We start from the raw sequence: 21,850 nt of genomic DNA on the forward strand, positions 1-21,850 counted from the left end.
CTCGCCACTAGTGATCGTAAGGTTTCATGGCAGCCCTTCAGCCATCGGCTGAGGGGCAAGAATTTTCCCCTACAAAAAAAAAATCTTTTTCTCAGCTTTTCTCACAGCCGGCAACATCTCCAATCCAGATTCGGCAGGCTTCTGTTTACAAGGGTGAAGCGGCGGTTATATTTTCCAGAATAGAAGCGGACAAACTTGCAGCACCATTTAGATGGACTTTGGTTGGCAAATTCTCTCATGGACGACCTTCTCTGGAAGATATTCGAAAGTTTTTTGCCTCTTTAAATTTGAAAGACCAAGTCTCCATTGGATTACTGGACTATAGGCATGTCCTTATTAAATGTACAGCTGAAGCAGATTTCAATAGAATTTGGACAAGAGGAATTTGGCAGTTGGGTAAACATCCAATGCGTGTGTTTCGATGGACCAGGGAATTTCATGTGCATAGAGAATCATCTCTAGTACCGGTTTGGGTAAATCTTCCAGCTCTACCTATTCATTATTTTGACAAACATTCTTTGTTTTCCATACTGTCTCCAGTAGGAAGACCTTTGTTTCTAGATTCGGCAACGGCTGCTGGGATTCGTCCTAGTGTAGCCAGGGTGTGCGTAGAGATAGATGTTGCGAAGCTTGTTGTGCCAAGGGTGTGGGTTGCTGTCGAAGGGGAATCAGGTTTTTGGCAACGTATTGAGACAGAGAATCGTCCTCCGTATTGTTCTTTTTGTTCAAGATTAGGACATTCTCATGAGCACTGCAACAAGAATTTGAAAAAAGATGGGTCTCGGCTGCAACTGAACAACCAGCAAAACCCATACATAGATAGAAATCAGATGATTACTCATCAACCTGGGACTAATCAAACTGATTTGGAGAATAAAGAGGCAGCAAATATATCCAATGTTATTGCAAATGAAATGATAGTGAATGGAGTTGCTGCTACTGCGAATGAAACTGTGATAAACGAGTCTACTTCACAGGAAATTTCAACCACTGCTACGGTGAAAAATGGGATAAAAACTTTAGCAGCAAAGGCCATGGTTGCTGAACCTGCCGTGCTAGTCGTGCAAAAGGAAGTAAAAAATCTGCAACACTGCATTATTGATGATGATCCTGCTAATGAAGAAGGAGTAGTAACCCATTTAGAAATTTCAGATGTCAACGTAAACATGGAGACATGTAAGGTGATGAATACGGTTTTGCATGGGGAACATGTAGCAATGGAAAACCAGCTGGAGAAACATCATGGCAGTCAAAGTGAAGGGTCCCATGTCCTCAAAGAGAAGCCTTTGAGCACCGAACAACATCATCTGGATGAGAATGCTTTAACATTGGCACAACAGAATCTGAGCGACAAAGCTACAACATTTACACAAGCAAATCAGGCCCACAACAACGCAAGGAGTGACCATGAGCAATTGGCCGACAAAACCAATGTTGAACTGCAGCTGCTGGCCGACAATAATGTTTTGGAGAATCTCTATGTTGAATTGCGAGGGGTGGAGGATGAAGTTTCTACACAACAGTTGGTAGAAGCAAATCAAATGCCTACTAATGCTGGAAATCTGTCCCCCCGAATTGGTGTCCTACAAGAAAAATTGCTGGAATCATCAATGAATGGCCTAAACATTGATCAAATAGGTGAGGCTGGTGGTGACTTCCGACAACCGCACAGAAAGGGTATGCGGGCTCCAATCCCATCTGACAGACAGTTAAGGTCACAGACATCATCCAAAAATTCATTCCAGGTTCTTTCTTATGATTAATGGATTATTTTGGAATATTAGAGGGATAGCAAAAGCACCAAACCTAAGAAGATTGATTAAATTAGTTCGGATTTATCATGTTCATTTTGTTGTGATTTGTGAGCCAAAACTAGACGTATCTAAAATCGAACTCATTCGGTTACGTCTATCTTTTGATTATGTGTTTGTTAATTGCTCTAGCGATATTTGGGTTTTCTATAATAATCCTTTTGTTTGGTCGATCGTTGGTAGTTCGGATCAACATATTTCTCTAGATGTTCAAAATCCATTACTACCAAGTTCCATCATTATGTCTTTTGTTCATGCAAAGTGCACAGTGGATGAGCGTAAAGACTTATGGACATCATTATTACATGATAAGCCTACTTTACTTCCTTGGTGTATTGGAGGTGATTTCAACGTTATATTAGCAGCACATGAAAAGCGAGGGGGGCGTCCATTTGCTATAGCGGAAGGAATGGATTTTATGAATTTCATGGAGGAAGCTGAGGTCTTTGATGTCGGTTTTTCAGGATCTAAATTCACATGGTCTAATAATCGACGGAGTAGAGCTCAGATTTCAAAAAGGTTGGACAGATTTTTAGTCAATGGATCTTGTTTGGATTTTTCAAATGACATTTCGGTACTTCACTTGGCAAGACACCCCTCCGATCATGCACCATTGAAGGTTTCTTTTGCAACTCGGTCAGATAACAAACCTCGGCCGTTCCGATTTCTGAATGTTTGGACTTCCAAACCAGATCTCTTGGAAGTGATTCGCCATGTTTGGAAACAAGATGTGGGTGGGCCTCCGCTACGCGTATTGTGTTCTAAATTATTGGCAACAAGGAGAGCTATTCAATCATGGAACAAGCAACATTTTGGGAATATTTTTGACGTTGTCCGTTCTTCAGAAATGGCGGTTCAACGAGCTGAGGAGTTGCTAGACCACGATTATTCCGAAGAGTGTCAAATTGAGCTTAATAAGGCACAAGCAGAATTGCGGTATTCAATGTCAATTGAAGAACAGTATTGGAGACAGAAGGCCAGGGTCAAATGGCTTCGTCATGGAGATAGGAATACAAGATATTTTCATGCGGTAGTAAGGCAGAGAAGAGCTCAAGGAATGATACACCGCATCAAAAAGTCCAATGGTGCGTGGGTGGAAAAGGACGATGATATAGCAAGTGAGGCAACGGCATATTTCAATGATCTTTTCACGGGCTCTTTGGAATCATCTACTGATATGCTACATTTAATTCCGCACTTGGTTACGGAAGAGGATAATGGAAAACTGGAAGCATTACCTTCAATTGAGGAGGTATATGGAGTCATAAAGTTAATGGATGGAGAAAGTGCAGCTGGCCCAGACGGTTTTACAGGCAAATTTTTTACATTTGCTTGGGAAGTGATCGCTCAAGATGTTTACAATGCGGTACTGAGCTTCTTCTGTGGGGCGGAGCTACCACGATTCATCACTTCTACTTCAATTATACTAATTCCAAAGACGCCAAATCCTCAGGAATTCTCTCAATTCAGGCCTATCAGTCTATGCAATTTTTTCAATAAAGTGTTATCTCGGATTTTGACAGACAGGATGGCTTGTTTACTGCCAAAAATCATTTCCCCACATCAGACAGGTTTTGTGAAGGGCCGCAATATAACTGAAAATTTTCTACTAGCTCAAGAGATGGTATCAAGCATGGGGAAAAAGAATAGAGGTGGAAATGTTTTAATGAAACTAGACATGTCCAAGGCATATGACCGGATGTCATGGGGTCATATTATTAATATTCTAAGGAGGTTTGGATTCGGGGAAATATTTATTGACCTTATATGGCGGTTACTCTCTAATGTCTGGTTTTCTATCATTATAAATGGTTCCTCCTACGGTTTCTTCAAGTCTTCGAGAGGTCTTCGTCAGGGAGACCCATTATCTCCTGCATTATTCATTATAGGATTTGAGGTTTTATCTAGAGGACTGAATAACCTCACCATGCAATCGAGGTTCCTGGGTTTCAAAGTTCCATATCGGTGTCCGACTATTACTCACTTGGCATTTGCGGATGATGTTCTTATATTCACAAATGGATCCTCTTCTTCTCTTAAGGCAATCATGCAGGTGTTACAGGCATATCAAAGGTGTTCGGGGCAGCTCATAAATGTGCCAAAAAGCTGTTATTTGGTCCACCCATCGATGCCACCGGCGAGACGAAGGGTGATTGAACGTATCACTAGGTTTGCCTGGCAGTCATTTCCGATACGTTATTTGGGATTCCCTCTTTATTCTGGAAGATGCAAATCTTCATATTTTGGAGAAGTGTGTCAGTCTATTCTAGGGAGGATTTTGTCATGGAAATCAAGGCTGCTTTCCTTTGGAGGCAAAATAGTTCTAATCAAGCACGTGTTGGCTTCTATGCCAATGCATCTAATGTCAGCTGCTGTGATCCCGGCCAAGGTGTTCAAAATTATAGAAAGTTCGTGCTCGAACGTCCTGTGGAGATCATCAACCGACGACTCGAAATTCCACTGGATACGATGGTCTCACTTGTGTTACCCGGTTGAGGAAGGGGGAGTCGGGTTCCGGAGACTACGAGACGTATATCAAGCTTTTTCATGCAAGCTTTGGTGGAATTTCCGAACAGGATCATCCCTGTGGGCATCGTTCATGAAAGCAAAATATTGCGGAAGCCTTCATCCTTGTCAGATCGAACTCAGAACAACGGACTCGGCAATCTGGAGAAGGATGATCAACGTAAGTAGACAAGTGGAGCTCTCAATGTTATGGGATGGAGCTTGTCATTTTTGGTATGACAACTGGTTGGGAAGTGGTGCGTTATTTCTACATGCAAAAGTTATCCCAAATTTGTCATTCCAAAATTTTATCACCAATGGTCACTGGAATATAAATCTCTTACATTCGACGATGCCAAGCGAGAAACTTACTTCCATTTTGGCACACCCGGTACCAGAGGAAGGGAGGGAAGTTGAAGTCTTTTGGATGCCCACGATATCTGGTAAGTTCTCTCTCCAATCGGCTTTTGGGGACGTCAGGCAGACCCGACACAAGTCAATGGCTTTTACTTACATTTGGCATCTTCAGATTCCTTGGAAAGTCTCATTTTTCATGTTAAGATTGTTTCTGAGAAGACTACCATTACCAGATAGGTTAGGTAAGCTTGGCTTCCAACTTCCCTCAAAGTGTTTTTGCTGCTCCTCGGCATCTGTGGAGTCTATTGAGCACCTATTTGCCAACGGACATATTGCCTCGGTAGTTTGGAACTATTTTGGAGGCCTATGTGGATTCAGGTGTCCAGGATCTTTTTTGCGTCCTCGCATCGTAGGATGGTGGCTACGTTTACATGACTCTGAGACACGACGACTTATCGACCGCATTCTACCTAGTGTACTTTGCTGGCAGATTTGGAAAGCAAGAAATAAAGCAATGTTTGAGGGTGTCCAGATGCAATCGTCTGCTATTTGTAAGAACATTTTCTCAGAAATACAGTCTATGGTAGGGATTCATTTCAAACAAGAACTTCAATTGCAGTCCTTTCATCATTTGTATGATCGATCGCATGTATCTGTCGGTAGAATTGCATATAAATTGGTTCGCTGGGAAATAAAGGAGACAGGGAGATTGATACTCAACACGGATGGATGCTCTAAAGGTAATCCAGGAGTGGGTGGAGGTGGTGGAGTTCTCCGAGATTCATTTGGCGTACCAGTGATTGCTTTCTCGGCTTATCTTGGACAAACTACATCTCTCCGTGCAGAGACTTGGGCCCTCCTTATTGGTCTTCAAACATGTAAAAATAGGGGCTTCGAAAATATAAGGGTTCAATCAGATTCATTGCTTTTAGTTGAGATCATTCAGCAGCGTATTCAATGTCCATGGGAGATTCGAAGGGAAATCAGACAGATTTTGAAGCTCTTGGAAGATCCTGCTCATTTATCACACTGTTATCGAGAGGCTAACACAGTTGCTGACGCTTTATCCAATGTCGGAACATCTCATCCCCACCAACAAGTCAAGATTTATGACAGCTTCACTATGCTCCCAAGGGTAGCTCGTGGGGCAATTTTTCTAGACAAGTTGGGTTTGCCCTCAGTTCGGAAAATTAGACGTCTGTAAGGAAAAATATTGTGTATATCTCTTTCATTAATAAAATAAAAAAGTTCAAATAAAAAAAAAAAAAAACTTAACTTACGCTTTAACCGTTAGGATTTTCTTACATTCATTCGACAACTCAGTAACCATCCTATTGTATAATAACTATCCTACACCTCATCAAAGCCTGATAAGATGAAGAAAATTTCATTTCTGGCATCTTAATGCCTTACATCCAGTATTGAGGGAAAAAAATTAGTCGCATTACAGTCTGAGAATTTGAATCCAGTAATTTCATGGTCTGACGTAGTCACCCAAGTAGGTTCTCCTTAAAACAGGGTCTTGAGGCAAAATACACATCAAATAGGTCATCTGTCGATCTTTGATTATGTCTACACGTTCAAAAGATAGGCTTAATCATATTAGTGGAAATAACTCATAGTTCATCATATATTAATTTCCTATTCAATTTAGTTTGAATACATGATCAATGTTATCATATGCCAAAAAAGATTGAGGATACTTTTGACCTAGTTCTTTGCACTAACTTGAAATCTACCAATTGTTCTTTCTTTGATGCACTTGCAAAATCTCCTGCAAAAGTAAAATAACTCAGTTGGTGAATTTTGGCTAACTGAGAGGCCCTATCTTCTTTTTACTTCTTTAGCACAAGCGAAGAATGAATTTATGCATAATAACCGTGTGATTCTAATGAGATATGATTTTTTTGGTTTTGCATGCTGGTTAAACAATTGTTCAAGCTCTTATCTCGGTTTTTGATACTTCACCAGTATGTTGCTGCTTCATTAGAAGAATTTTCTATTTTATGACTGGCAAGTGATTTTGGTATCTTAGCAGTTCATCGATTTTGGTGCTTTGTTTACAATTTAATTGGCTTCAATGGTCCATACATATAGGAACTTGGAATTTACCCTTTTATTTCCTTTTGCATGAGCAAAGATTAGTAATTTTTAATCATAATTTTCGATTCCTCTATTCTGGCCATAGTGAAGAAATCTACCTTTTTGTACTTGTGTATTTGCACACCAAACATCATTGGGCTGTCTACTTTTGACATTATTCTTGAATTACTCAGTTTAGAATGTGTATTAGTTGCTGGAAGCAAATGCATCATCGTTGGCAATTACTAAACAGAAAATATGCATGCCATTACTATTTTCACTGAAATTAGCATCTAACTTATAGTGATCTAATTAAAGGTTAACTACATTGGTTTTGACTAGAACTAAGAGATCATTAGCCCTTTTATTTTTGGATTTGCATTAATCCAGTATCATCAAACTTCTTCAAATGGGCTCTTTAGCTACTAACCCCTTCAAAAATAATTTAGGCTTACGGTTCTGTTGATGTCGCAATTGCAGGAGGTTCAGAAGATAACGAAAGGCTCATCTAAGATTTCTTAAGGTGTTTGGCTTATATCGCTAGATTTACCTAATCTATTTTCATCCTTCTCCGATGTCATTATTGTTAAAGTTCAATTCATAAGTTGGTTGTGTTAGAAAATTGGCTTAATTTCTTTTTAGATAGGTTTTTGTTTTGTGCGAAAGTAACTAGTTTTCTAATTGGTTTTAGTTACTCGAAATAGTAGCCAAGAAATTTCTTATTTTGTTTAGAATTAGAAGTTATTTCTTATTTTGTACAAGTCTAGGAATTAAAATTAATTTCCTGTTGTTATTTGGATTTTTTGACCAAATAATGTTTTTATAAATATGTGGGTTGGCATGCTATAAAAGAAACACATAAGGGCACACAAGGACGACATGTAACCTTATACATAGGTGGTGAGAGAGAGTTCTTGGGAGATGAGAGATGGTATACAAAGGTTGGACTTGAGTTCGAGTTGTATTCTTGTATAAGGTTTTTCTCTCATAACAAAGAACAAGTTTCTCTCCGTGGACGTAGGTTCAATGGAGTCAAACTACGTTAAATATTGTGTGTTGTTTATCTTTCATACTTGTGGCTTGTTTCTCATTAAATTATTATGTACTTGATATCTTAATAGTTATTTATTCTGCATTTAGTTCCTAACAAATAGTATCAGAACTTGGTTGCGAGATTGGGCTGCTCACAAGCACTTGGATCCCAACAAACTGAACAGTTGGATCAAGAGTTTGGTTGTTCAAGGTTGGATCCTAGTTAACTATTGATATCAAGTAGGTTGGTGACTGTTACCAATTGAACAATTTAATGGGTGGTATCCTTATTTCAAGAGTTTGGCAAAAAGCATTGATGGTGAATGATGAAAAGTCGAAAAGCATAGAGATACTTGACGGTGAATCTAGGCAGGTGATTCAAGAGTCAAGGAAAAGGTGGAATCCAATGTCGATTTTGGACGTGAATTGGTGGAGATTTTCTCACAACTTCAATGGTTGATACTTCATCCCGATGGTTTTTAGATTTCACTTATGTTTTTTGAGTGGTACAGAACGTGTCCCAAAAAAACAAAGAGATTTAATTTCTATGCGCCTGAAGACTCTGACAGTTACGAGTCTTTTGTTACAGGTGGATTTTTGGAAACCACACGTGGCGAGATAGTCCTGAGAAAGGGAAGAAGTACGATGATTTTACCACTTGGTTGCCTCAATGATTAAGGTTAGAGTTCACAGAAGGAGATTTTGGGTTGCAAGTGGTGGTGAGAAAAAATCCTGTAAAGGGAAATGGTGAATTGAGGCATCTTCTCACAAATCAACTAGAGGTTGTACTGGGTGTAAATACACATATTCATTTGGCGATTAAATTAATTTGGTATCAGAATTGTATTGATTCGAGTGTGTAGTTCGGTACCATATTATTTGGTAGTTGAAGGTAAATAATTGTTAAAAGAAATTTTCGCCGAGATGGAGATTTGTTAGGAAATTGACTTAATTTCTTTTCAGACAGGTTTTTGTTTTGTGTGGAAGTAACTAGTTTCCTAATTGGTTTTAGTTACTTGAAATAGTAGCCAAGGAATTTCCTATTTTGTTTAGGATTAGAAATTATTTCCTATTCTGTACAAGTCTAGAAATTAGAATTGGTTTCCTATTATTATTTAATTTTTTGGCCAAATAATATTCTCTATAAATAGATGGGTTGGCATACTACAAAGAGACACACAAAAGCACACAAGAGACGACATGTAGCCTTATACATGGGTGGTGAGAGAAGATTTTTAGGAGATGAGAGATGGTATACAAAGGTTGAACTGGGGTTCAAGTTATGTTCTTATATAGGATTTTTCTCTTATAATAAAGAACGAGTTTCTCTCTGTGGATGTAGATTCAATGGTGGAGCCGAACCACATTAAAAAATAGTGTGTCATTTATCTTTCATGCATGTGGCTTGTTTCTCATTAAATTGTAGTGGACTTGATATCTCAATAGTTGTTTATTCCACGCTTGGATCCTAACAAACTGCTAAACCAAGATTGATGTAATTGCGTCCTGTACTTGAGATAATAGAAATAATGAAAACAAGAGAGTTTGCAATTCAATTGATTAAGGGAAGAACAGAGAAAATCCCTGAAAATGGGAATTAAAGGAAACAAAGGAAACCCTAAAACTAGTTTCCAAGAACAATTCTGTCGAAGACAGAAAACAAAGAAAATAGTATCAAAGGCTATATCGTTATTTAGAAAACAAGAAGCACTTGAAGGTGAATGTTGCAGAAAGTAGAAGATCCCACTACAATTTACTAGTTCAAGGAGCTATAATTAAGAAAGAAAGAAGAAACTCAGAGAATTAGAGATTGTTATTGATTGATGAATGAGTAGGAAGAATGTAGATGAAGATGATAATCAATTACAAGTAATGGAAATCGGAAATCCAAGAACTGCCTTCAACTTACCACTCTCCTCTCTTTTATTCGGCTACTACACTTGTCCAAGTCAGCTAATTCATTACAACCAACCGACATACAAGAATTATAAGGATTATTCATTAAGTCCCTATCATACTTGCTTTATTACAAAAAAAATAACCCTATCAATAAAACTAAGGTAACAAATACTTCCCCCTCAGAGAATCCTTGTCCTCAAGGATTAAATTCAGGAAATTGTTGTTTAAGGTCAAACCAGAATTCCCAGATAGCATCTTCAAGAAAAGAATTGCTTCACTGCACCAAAACTTTTGTAGCAAGAGAGTTACCACATTTCACCAATTTCTGATCAAGTATGGCTATAGGCTCCATTAATAATTATCCCTGTGTATTGATTGCAAAAGGAATGTGTGAGGTAACTAGTGAGTGCCCACTTTCTTCTTTAGAAGAGATACATAAAAAATAGAGTGTATTTTTGCCATATTAGGCAGCTAAAGCTGATATGCAACAGGGTGTACTCTTTTGATCGCTTGGAAAGGTCCAAAAAACTTAGAAGCTAACTTCTGACAAGAGTGTACCTTCAAAGAGTGTTGCCTCTATAGTTGTAGTTTCACATATACCCAATCTCTTGCCTAGTACTGTCTGTTAGACCTGTGTTGGTCAGCTTGTTGCTTCATCCTATTTTGTGCCTTGTGAAGGTTGTACTTTAAGTGATGCAAAACTATCTCCCTTGCTGCCAAGATTCTATCCACCACTTCCACTACTAAATTCCCAAGTAGACAAGGCATATGCAGAGATGGTGCATGACCATACACCACCTCAAATTGGATAACCTTAGTGGCAGCATGAAATTTGGTATTGTACCAATATTCAGCCAAGGGTAACTAGATAGACCACTGCTTTGGAAAATCTCCACACATTCACCTCAAATATTACTCCAAACACTTGTTTACCACCTCAGTTTGACCATCTGACTGAGGGTGGTAGGTAGAAGAGGTATTAATCTGCACTTTCAGTAACTTAAAAAGTGCTAATGAGGACCACATCCTTGTCACTAACAATGCTCTGAGACAACCCGTGAAGTCTATAGATCTGATCCAGGAATATGTGGAAATATAAATGCTGAATAAGCATGTGACAATGCCAAGAAGTGTGCATACTTACCTAACTTGTCAACCACCACCAAGATGGCTTGTTTACCATGTGCATTAGGTAAACCTTCCATAAAGTCCATGGAAATTCACTCCAAACCTTTTGAGGCACACGTAAAAGTCGTAATAAACCCAAATAAGCAGTATTGTCATATTTGTTGCACTGATAGACATCACATGCAGCCACATAGTTGACTATGTCTTGATACATTCTTCTCTAATAAACCACTGACTTCAACTTCTTTTAGGTAGCATAAACTCCTGAATGTCTCCAACAGCACTAGAATGCCACAAGTGAATTATATTATTCTTGAATTGACCGTCATTTTCTACCACTAGTCTCCCCATCCTTCTTAACTGCCAGTTGCTCCATGTGTAATAAGGTGCGACCTTAGAAAGATCAAATTGTAATTGAGTGATGAAGGTCTATAGCCTTATATCTCTTTGCCATCCCTTTTTAATCACTATCAAAAATCACTGTTAACAATGATGATGCAAGAGCTTCTCTTGGTTCTGCTAGTTTTCTAAAGAGAGTATCTCTCATCATATTATATGCTTCTTTCCTGTATTGAAGCTCATAATCAAATCTTACTAGCTTAGCCATCCATTTCTGCTGCATAAGAGTGTTCAATCTTTGTTCCATCATATATTCAATGCTCTAATGGTCATTTTTAATGATAACGTACCTTCCAAGTAGATAAGGTCTCCACTTCTATACAGCAGCAACTATGGCCAATATTTGCACTTTTCCAATATATTATTATATGCTATTCTCCCACACACCTAAATCTTACATTGTCCCCAATGTAAAATAAAGAATAAAAGAAAAGTAATGGGGATAACGAAACTTCCTTGATAACTGAGGGGGCCGTGGATAGCTACAGGTGAGGAGCAAATGATTGTGGAGCTCGACGTATGTTGATGGTTGGCGGCAGTGGAGTTCGGATGGAGAAGGATGGAAGAAAGAAAGAAAGAAGAAAGAAAAAGAAGAGAGAAAGAAAGAAAGAAAAAGAAAAGGAAAAAGAAAGGAAAAGGAAGAGAAAAGAAAAGGAAAATGCGAATGGGAATTGCTCCAATCCCAGCTGGTTTTTTGTACTACTACTTTGCTTCTTGTACGAAGCTTGAAGATGCAGCACGCGCGGGAATTTTTTTTTTTTTTTACATCTGATTTTGATTTTTTTTCTTTTTCCTTTTCTGTATTTCCTTTTCTTTTCTTTCTAATTTTTTTTGCAAAAACAATCAAATAAAAATCAAATGAGATGGAATGATTTTTTTTTTTTTAAAAAGGTAAAAATATAAATAGAGATAAATAAATAAAAATAAACAATAATAGATATTAACAAATCATAAAATGATTTATGAAATTTTTTTGGTGTCTACATATATACACATACTAATAATTTTTATATTTTTATATTTTTCCTATTTAATCTTACCTATAATTCTTCCTTATTTTATTTACTTTCTCCAATTAATTTTATATTTTAAAAAATATAACATCTAAAAATATATATTAACGAAGAGGGCATCTGTTAGACATGTCCTATTTTATGTAGCATATATGTACTACATGGAAAAAACTTTTTTAATAGGTATCTTATTTTTTGACATGAAAAATGCCTTTTGACTACATTCTGACTAGCGCCAAAAGCTATCTACTTTTGACATGTTGCCCATGTGGGGTCCTTGATGATTGGTGTCACAATTTTAACACATGGTCGTACTAGGTACAATGTGGTCAATATTGGATTAGGAGCACTAATTCAAAAAAATTGGTGTAATTGTACGGTTGTTATTTTTTTTATATAAAATTTGGCACATATTTATATAAATGTTTATATATTTTTATACATTTTCAAAAAATATTTTATATACTTTTTTAAAAATATATATATTTTTGTATATATATTTTAAAAATTTTGGTATTTATGAGCAAAATTCTTACATACAATAAAATAATAGCATGATATGAGATGAATAATAATTGAATAGTACTGCAGTTGCCCCATTTACCGGTGACGCTACTCGTAACTTGATGTTCAAAAAGTACCACCATAACTTTTGCTGAACTAAATTTGAAAAAGCATTTCATCAAATTTGAATGGTATCGAATATAAAATAATGTTCAAAGTTGATTTGACAAGTTGGTGAACCAAATCGAACGAGCTTTTACCAGACTGAACTTAATTCGAATATCAGTAGTTTGATTCATCTTTCAACCTTTATACCGACCAAAAAAAAAAAATCAATTACCAGTCAAGTATAATGTCTTATTTTTTTACCAAGTTTTTAAGGGTGTGCACACCATTGTTCTCCCTTTTCCTTTGACATGTAAGGCCAGTTTTCCTGCTTCATGTGTTGCCTAATTTAAGTTTCGTTTTATGTTGACTCCTAATTTAGCGTCTTCTTGAAAGCTCCGACTATTGCTCGGAAAAAAATATTGCTGTTGAAAACAGAGTTTTTTGCCAAAATAACACTCTTTCTAAAAAATATTCCCAATGTGATTCACTTTCAAATTTTATTCCCAAATCGATGTTATTGTTGCCACCTAATTACTCTGATTGCCATGTAGGATAACAAGAAAGGAAAGCTTTAATCTAGTTTATAGTTTCCAATAAAAACTAAAAATTTAAACTGTTTTATTATAGAGGCACAAGAAAATTGCATAACTTTGATAATTTCCTTATAATTATTTAAAATAAATTTTACCATTATTGACCTTGCTATTATTGCTCTCTACAATTTTTTTAAATGTATCAAACTTATTGCATATATTTTTTCAAAAATAAATTTGCAAAATACAAAAATTGCAATGAACATTATAAGCAATAATAAGAAAAAGTTAAAAAACTTCAAGGTTATCATATTTGTTCATGTTATGCTTTCTACTCCTTGAAAAGTACTTTTACAAAAAGTAATCAAACTATTGCAATTAAGATAATGCTAAAGTTTATCAAAAGTAACACAAGCCATTAATTGATGTTGAATAAATATGCAAAAATACTTCAAGTATACGAGATTATTTGATTATGTGATAGAGAGGCACTACAAATGAACATGCTTACATTGAGCATGAATTTATGTTGTTACGTAGTTTTCCTCTTAGATATTTTATCAAGCACACGGTGTGAGAAATCATTTGTTAAAACAATTAGTATTCAAAATTTTTTGAAGGCCATAAGAATGTTCCAAAAACTGCACAACAGAAAAGACGAGAATAATCTTCATTTACCTTGAAATTATTAATTCGAGGAGAATATTTTCATAATATCAGGAATGATAATGAAGTTTTAGATGTTGTTAATATAAATATTGACTTTTAACAATTACATTTGACAAGGAAAAATAACGAAAGGACAAAAAATAATAAAGGAAAAAAAAGTGGGTAGGTTCAGAGAGAGAATCAGGGAAGATATTAATTGGAAAAGAGAGATAGTACGTGTCTCTATCTCTATCCTACCACATATGCAACCTATGTGGAAAAAAAAGAATTATAAAGGTAATAAATTTTAAAATTAGGTTACTTTGGGTATATGTTTCAAAAGAAGAGTTATTTTGGCAATAAACTCGCTGAAAACATCATCACATATTTGGAAAGATTTACTTGTTGCTCTGGATTTTAGGTTTGATCTTTATTTCATAAAGCATTTTGTTAGATTTCAATGGCTTAAAAAAATGATGACTTTTGTTAGAATATTGAGCTCTCAGACATTCAGTGCAGGCCTAATATTTTTTTTTTAGTACTGAATTTGTTTTGGATACGTTAGTATTTCTTGAATTTTAGAAAATGCTTCTCTTTAATAAATGTAAGTTCATTTTAATCTTGATTCGCAAGCTTTTCTTGTAAATGGTTTGCCATTTCTTATTAGTTGTTACAGTAAATTTAGCAAGCATATATGCTTTTTGTCAAAATTCAATCATTTCAAAATCTAGAAGGGAACTTCTAAAATATCTGCATCCTCCTTTTCTTTTTTCTTTTTCCCCCTCTTGGCTTTGTATTCAGAATCAGATTGTGTTCAATTAGTTGGAATTTGCCTTTGGAGTTAAAAGGGATTTCCATTTTTTCCTAGGTATTCCACAGCTTGCATACCAAAAGCACAGAGGCGGAAGAAAACCTATGATTAAATCATACAACAGGATTGTAAGAAAATGCCCACTCTGAAAAAATGAAAAGTTGAATTTCCTATTTTCAAATTTACATGCAAAAAATGAAAAATGACATGCAAGAAATAGTCTACTATTTCGCAATTTTTGCTGTTATGAGAAATATATTACAAATAAATCCACATAAATGGTGGGAATAATAACTCAAATATGGTGGGACAAATAAACATATAGGGTGACCCCTGCCAGCTGAGATAACTAGCTGGTTTATTTAATTTAATAGTTTGAATACAATAGTAAATCAATGCCATAGCTCAGATACTGACTAAATTTTTCTCCCTGAAGAATTCAACAGCATCTTTTAGGCTGACCTCCAAAGGAGTGAATCGAACTCCCAACCTTTTTGCCTTCTCATTGGAGGCTCTGTAGTTTGGGCTGATAAGGTTGGTATTGTTTGACATTCTGCTGTATGCGGGACAATACACAATTATGGCAAACATAAATAAAGCTTAGGTAATGAAAATGCAAGTGTAAATTCAAATGCTTGAAAATCTACTGGACAATTGCCTCATATCTACTGTAAATTGTGCCTTTTTACGAAGTTTCAAAAGACCTTTTAAAAGATAGCTTTAGTTGTGATATGAATGAAATTTATTTTTTTAAAAAAAAAAAACCTAAAACGGAATTTCTATTTTGGAGGCAAAGCCAATTTGGTGCTATATCCTAGTCCAAAGAAGACCATCTTCTAGAAATCAACCTGAGAAAGAGCTCATTTTATGGAACATGAGACCAAAAGAAAAAAAAAAGAAGGCAGAAAATTTAGGATTTAATGTCCTTTAAAAGAGAGTATAAAAATATGTGATACATTTTGGACGTATACAAGGCCATCAGCAAAAGCCTGTAAAGACCTAAACAAGGAAAACAAGACTTACTTATCAGGAAATTGGTGAGTTGCGTAATGCTCATGCAAAATCTTGATGATCTGAGAGGCATTTGCACATCTTTCAACCAGACAATATCTTCCACTTGCAGAAGGGGTTTCAAGGGCAAGAACATGTGCATAGGCAACATCTCTAACATCAACCCAGCTACATGTTGCCTTAGGAAATGGTTCAACCCCTGCATTTGGCACCTAAGATCTTTAAACACATTTTTTTTGCAGGCTCTTCAGCGAACATAAGTGAAACTCTGCATACAATTAAATACAATGTTGTTTGCCATGAAAAGAGTCAAATTTAGAGGCCATGGCCTGCCTTCCAGAAGAAATGTGTGGTATGTACTACTTTGTTCTGTTTTAGTATCAGCAAAGCCACAGAGGGGAGGGAGATGTGAGGAATGAACTACTTGAGACAATTCAGATAATTGGTGAATAATAAGAAAGATTAATCCCAACAATCTTCTAGTTAATCTGTCGAGTTATTACCTGGAATTTCTCAGATTTAGAGTTAGGTTTCAAAGGATAGTTTATTTATTTATGTGAGGAATAAACAAGCTTTAGCAAGTCTGAACAACATAAACAGTGACTACTCCTAACAAATTTTTCCTCACAATTACCACCAAAAAATTTCTTTTCCTTCCTGTTAATCACATAGAACGTCAATGTTGTTGAAAGGAAGATGCACACAACGTGAATTTCAGATGAAAGATTGTACTGCAAACCTTTAAAACATCATAAGCTGGTCAGAGTTTATAGCTTGATATATCAGTTCACATTCTGATCTATGTCTGTCAATCATGTGATTAGCCAGCAGTGCCTTGAAATGTTATTAGTCATAAGTTTTTTGTTCTACTGTAACAAAGAAAGTTGTGGTGCATAATAAAGCTATAACTAACATAGATGGAAGAGTCAGTTAGACAATGATTACTAAGGTGATTCAATAAATTTTGAAACAAACCCTTTAATAGGTTGAGGAACAAAACGGCGCTCGAATTAATAGATGGCTGCAAGAGAGGACCAATGACCAATCCTGGATGAATTGTGATTGTGTGTCAATGCCATGCTCCTTTGCAAATTTCAATGCAGCATTCTCGGCCATGGTTTTTGAAAGTTCATACCAAGACTATCAACACCAAAAAATCAGTAAATGTTGGTAAGATGGTAGCAGAAAGTAATTAGATTTGTAAACTTTAAGAAGTAACATTATAAATTTATACAAATTTGACAAAACCAGTAGCTAACAACAGTTGGAACTATTATTGCTGTGGCTACAGACCACAGAGTGAAAGTATCCACATTTCCTAGGACAAGCTATGCTCTAAGTGAATAAGTAGATTTCTCAAGGATCCTAGCAATGGTGTAAACTTTTTATATTCAAGGAATGATGCAAAGCACCAGAGTGTCGACATATCCTGATCATCTGATCTCTTAATCCACAAGTTAACAGCAAAACTACAAGGGACCTTGACACTTGAACACATAGAGCCATATTCATGATATTATAGCAGAAGTTCCCTTTCAACCGACCAACCAAATATTGCTCATCTAGGTGTGTATTCTCAGACAATAATATAGAGTTTGATAATGCAAGAGATGCATAATTGAGTAGGAAAACTTTCATATTGCTCTTTCCTCGACTATTCCACACTACATTATTAATTTTTCGTTAAAGTTAAGTTGTTACTTAGATAGAAGGAAAGAAATGGACTGACCATTCTGGTTACAAAAATATCCTTCTTTTTGCCTATTAAAGTACCACCAAGTCATGAAGATCCTAACTTAATTATCTCCACAGCTGGGCTAACTCCTCATATGTGTTCCAATAACAAGTTAAAACTAAAGAATTCCAGCATTCCGTATTAGATTTTGCTGGAAGAAGACGGACAATATATGTACCTTTTGGTCCTCACAGTATGATGGATCGGAAAACCAACTTTCATCAACTACCACATCCTCCTTTAATTCTCTGTTTTTTGAAACTACAACCATAGAGGATGTTATAACTACTCTTTTGACAGAAGAAGAATTTGCACATGACCGCAGCACATTCAGTGTTCCGCTTACTGCAGGTTCCAGTAGTTCTGCTTATGAAATCAAACCAAGTTAAAAAGGAAGTCATTACCAGTCATAAGTAAGACTATGCTTTTAACCTGCAAAAAACTTATCATTCGGGTATTATGTTTGAGAATTTCACCACAAATGCTGTAAACCTACAGCTTTAGTTACTTAGCTAAAGGATGCATATAGTTGTCTTATCTCCTCTTGCTGCTAAAATAAGGTCTCAGGTCCTTTATTGTTGTTTTTTCCCGAATTTTTTGAGCTTTCACTGGGTGACAGGAACTTGAGACCAATAGAGGAACAACTGAAATAAGTCTCAGATGTGGTCACCAATTAAACCGTTTGCTACCAAATATCAGCCAATGAAATTCTGTTCTGGCTTGAACAGGACAGACAGAGAAAATAGAAAAGGAGTAGCTCCCATAAATCCTGCGAACAGATTTTAGCGTGAACACATAATGCATGTTGCAATTTCTTTTAGTGTCTGTGAGTCAACCTTGTTCATTGAAATGACTAAAATCAAAGTTCTACGAAGTTACTTAAATAAAAATCCATAAACACAATTAGAGAAACAGACAAGGATAGGTGTACTACGTAAAATTTTAAGGCACAATCATTAATAGAAGTTAATCAACTTACAAATGAAGATACATTTATTTTGCAGATGCTCGAACATATATTGTAGTTTCTATAGGCTTCTTATTCATGGTGATATCGGCACCCAAAAACTATGGCTCTATACTGACTGAATAATTAGTTGGTCAAAGCAGCGATTCATTTGCTCCAGGACAAGCTTGTAGCTTGCTCTATAACCTTACCCTGACTGACCCACCCCAATGTTTCGAAAACTGGATCGGATCGATCGGTTCGATCGATTCAATCGCGAACCGATCATGTCTCCGATCCGGTTCAATTACAAAGCTAAAGAATTAATTGAACTAGTCAAAACCGATCAAGAACTTAAAAAAATCGAAGGTTCAATCGATTTTTATTAAGTATTTATTTTCTAAAATAAATATTTTAGTTTTATTCAAAAATTTTAATACTAAAATGAATAAAAAATTATTAAAACTTTGAACCGGAGTTGAATCGGTTGAATCGATTGAACCGTGAACCGAAAGATTTTTCGGTTCACTCTCCGGTCCGGGTTTAAAAACATTGACTTACCCAGGAAAATAGTTAGTCGACCCAATCTACGGCCCAATTGTGGACCATTTGCTATGTTTATGGCTCTTAATGTTTTTATTCCATAACGTTGCACCCTTTGAATTGTTTCTCTGAAGTACCAACAGAGAAACATCATTTCCTAAGGCAAATGTTTTAAACATCATTTGATCATTTTATAGAAACATCATGTAAACTGATTAAAGAGAGACAAAAGCACATAACACACGACAGTCTTTTTGTGAATGACCTGCAGGAACAGAATAGTTTTGTATGTACCAAATGTAAAGAAATATTCTTCAGGTGTTAGACCTGCTTGCTTCATTAATCTCTTCCATTTGGTTAATATAAGAATAAGTAGAGCTGTAGAATTGGAAACATTTGATTCTAACTCTTTTTTATTTTACAGTTGTAACATTGTCATAAATCATATATAGAGGAATAGACTATAACCCAAAAAAGCCAGTAAAAATGCAACAGAGGAAGATACTAAAAGAAGTCGTACAATTATAAATCAGAAAATATGCTACGATTTTCAAACTTCACTAGATAAATAGCAGATTTTGTAGACAGTAGAGAATTTTCAATCTTGTAAAGCAAATGTACCTCTGGATTGCTAAATGAAAGTTTGATTGAAGATGCAGTATGGAAAACCCCTTCACATCCCTCGACTATTGGATCAAACGATCCCTCTTCTAGTAAGTTTGCCGAGTACAACTGAAGCCTTTCTTTAGCTCCATCAAGTGATGTCAAATGTTGTGTCCTTTCCGGATCATCTGTGTCATGACTGCATCAGTAGAATGTTCAGACAGCTATAATCAAAACCATGCCGCCAACAGGAGACCGCCTTGGTTTTCACTATGGTCAAAACTCAAGAAGAAATGGACTTAAGAGTAATAATAAACGAATCTCAAAGCAATGATAAATTTGACTAGCTAAAGGCAAGCGGGGAAAAGCGAAAAGAAATTGACGGGCAACATAATATGACCACAATAATATCATAGCCCTATGATTTCTGGTTTTGAGATGCGTACATTTGTAACTTTCTTGATAACAATTAATTCTTGAGATAATTATCAGAGGGACAATTGTATGCCATCTACCACTATTTTTATAACAAACTCAGTCCTTCAGAAGAAGGATATAGATTCGATAGGGTAAAGATTTTTTAGTATAACTTGATCTTTGTATCTGGAGCATGAAACATTACTGTTAAGGTATACATTATATAGTTTCAGCTACTCAAATATCAATTAGGTTGGTCCACATCAATTTTTTTTTTTTTTTTGCAAGTGATTTTTTTTTTTTGAGCAAACAGAACTTGGGGAGCATTTACTAGCAGTTGTTGCAAGAATATCATCTGGAGCTACAAAACAATTTCACACTGCAGAGTTGAATAAAAATGTTGGGCAAATTACATATAATGCTCCTGTGGCTTTGTTTGTTGCCACATGACCCTTCTAACATTTTAAAATATCCAATTCACCCACTATGATTTATGTAAAGCGGAAACTTGATGGAGAATATCCTATGTAATGTCGTTAATTGAAATACCATTAGCATTTTTACTTAAATGCTAAATCAATCGACGATTTAATTACCTTATATAAAAGTATAAGGGGATTATGTGGATAAATATAAAAATCACAGGAGGGATAAAGTAGGCATTTATACAAACTATAAGGGAATTACATTGAAATTAAGACTTTATCACACACGCTTTTAGAGCGTGTTTGGTATAAATGTCGTAACTAATTGTGCATTCCATCATTTTCCGCTTTACATATAACTATGGGGGGTTATGTGACTATTTTGAAATCTTAAGGGGACCATCTAGCATTATATAAAATCACCCTAAAATATTGTTATAAGTAATTTACCCTAAAATGTTAGATTCCAGGAGCAATTAAACAACAATCAGAACAGGGCATCAAAAACTGCACAAGCCACTTAGATAGTTGATCAAGAATAAAAACTGGACTAACTGGCATCTCGAACAGAACCTTTAACAGTATAACCGCGCTCGAGCAGCAGCTTCACCAGCCATGAAACTGTGTAACCCGAAGCTCCCGTCACACACACCATTTTCCCTTCTCCTGCTCCACTCATTTTGTTATAATATTTTTGTGTGTGAATCTGTCACCTGTTTGCCTTACTTCTGGACTAATAATAATGGAGGGAGGCCTATATGGTGTACATATAGCTATGGTGAAGAAGACGAAAGATTGGATATGAGATTACTGGGAGACTGGGGAGATCCATATCTATTCTTGCAATTTGCATGGATCATCGCTGACATACGTATGGTATAATCGCGTCACGTCCCATTTTATCAAGGTCAATTGATCAGTGTAAATAGAAATGAGCAATAAATACGAGGATAAATTACCTTTTACATCTTATGCTTTGATGTTTTATCACATAATCCCCTATGATTTAAAAATCTATATACGACTCTCTCATAGTTTGGATTATTGTATAAGTAAAAAGTCAAATTCAAACTTAACAAATTCACTGTTTCACTACTTTTTTTTTGTTTTTTTTTCTTGTTTTCCTTTTCTTTCTCTTTTTTTTTTGGAAAGAGTACAAATGATTTTGAAAACCTATATTTTGGCTTACAAAACCTTAATTTTTTACAAATACAAAAGAGACAGAAGGGAAATAAAAAATAAAATCAATAAGAAACGAAAAATATGGAAGGTAAAGATAAAACAAAAAAATAAGAAACAAAAAAATACCAAATCTTTTTTTACTATAAATATCATTATAA

The 21,850-nt window shown here is 35.7% G+C and overlaps 1 pseudogene; it reads right to left on the reverse strand.

Moving 5' to 3' along the window:
- Positions 1 to 14,978: 14,978 nt before the first annotated feature.
- LOC113732303 (phenylacetaldehyde reductase-like) lies at positions 14,979 to 21,189 on the reverse strand (annotated as a pseudogene).
- Positions 21,190 to 21,850: the final 661 nt, after the last annotated feature.

Source organism: Coffea arabica, chromosome 2e, assembly GCF_036785885.1.
Source record: "Coffea arabica cultivar ET-39 chromosome 2e, Coffea Arabica ET-39 HiFi, whole genome shotgun sequence".
Classification (NCBI taxonomy): domain Eukaryota; kingdom Viridiplantae; phylum Streptophyta; class Magnoliopsida; order Gentianales; family Rubiaceae; genus Coffea; species Coffea arabica.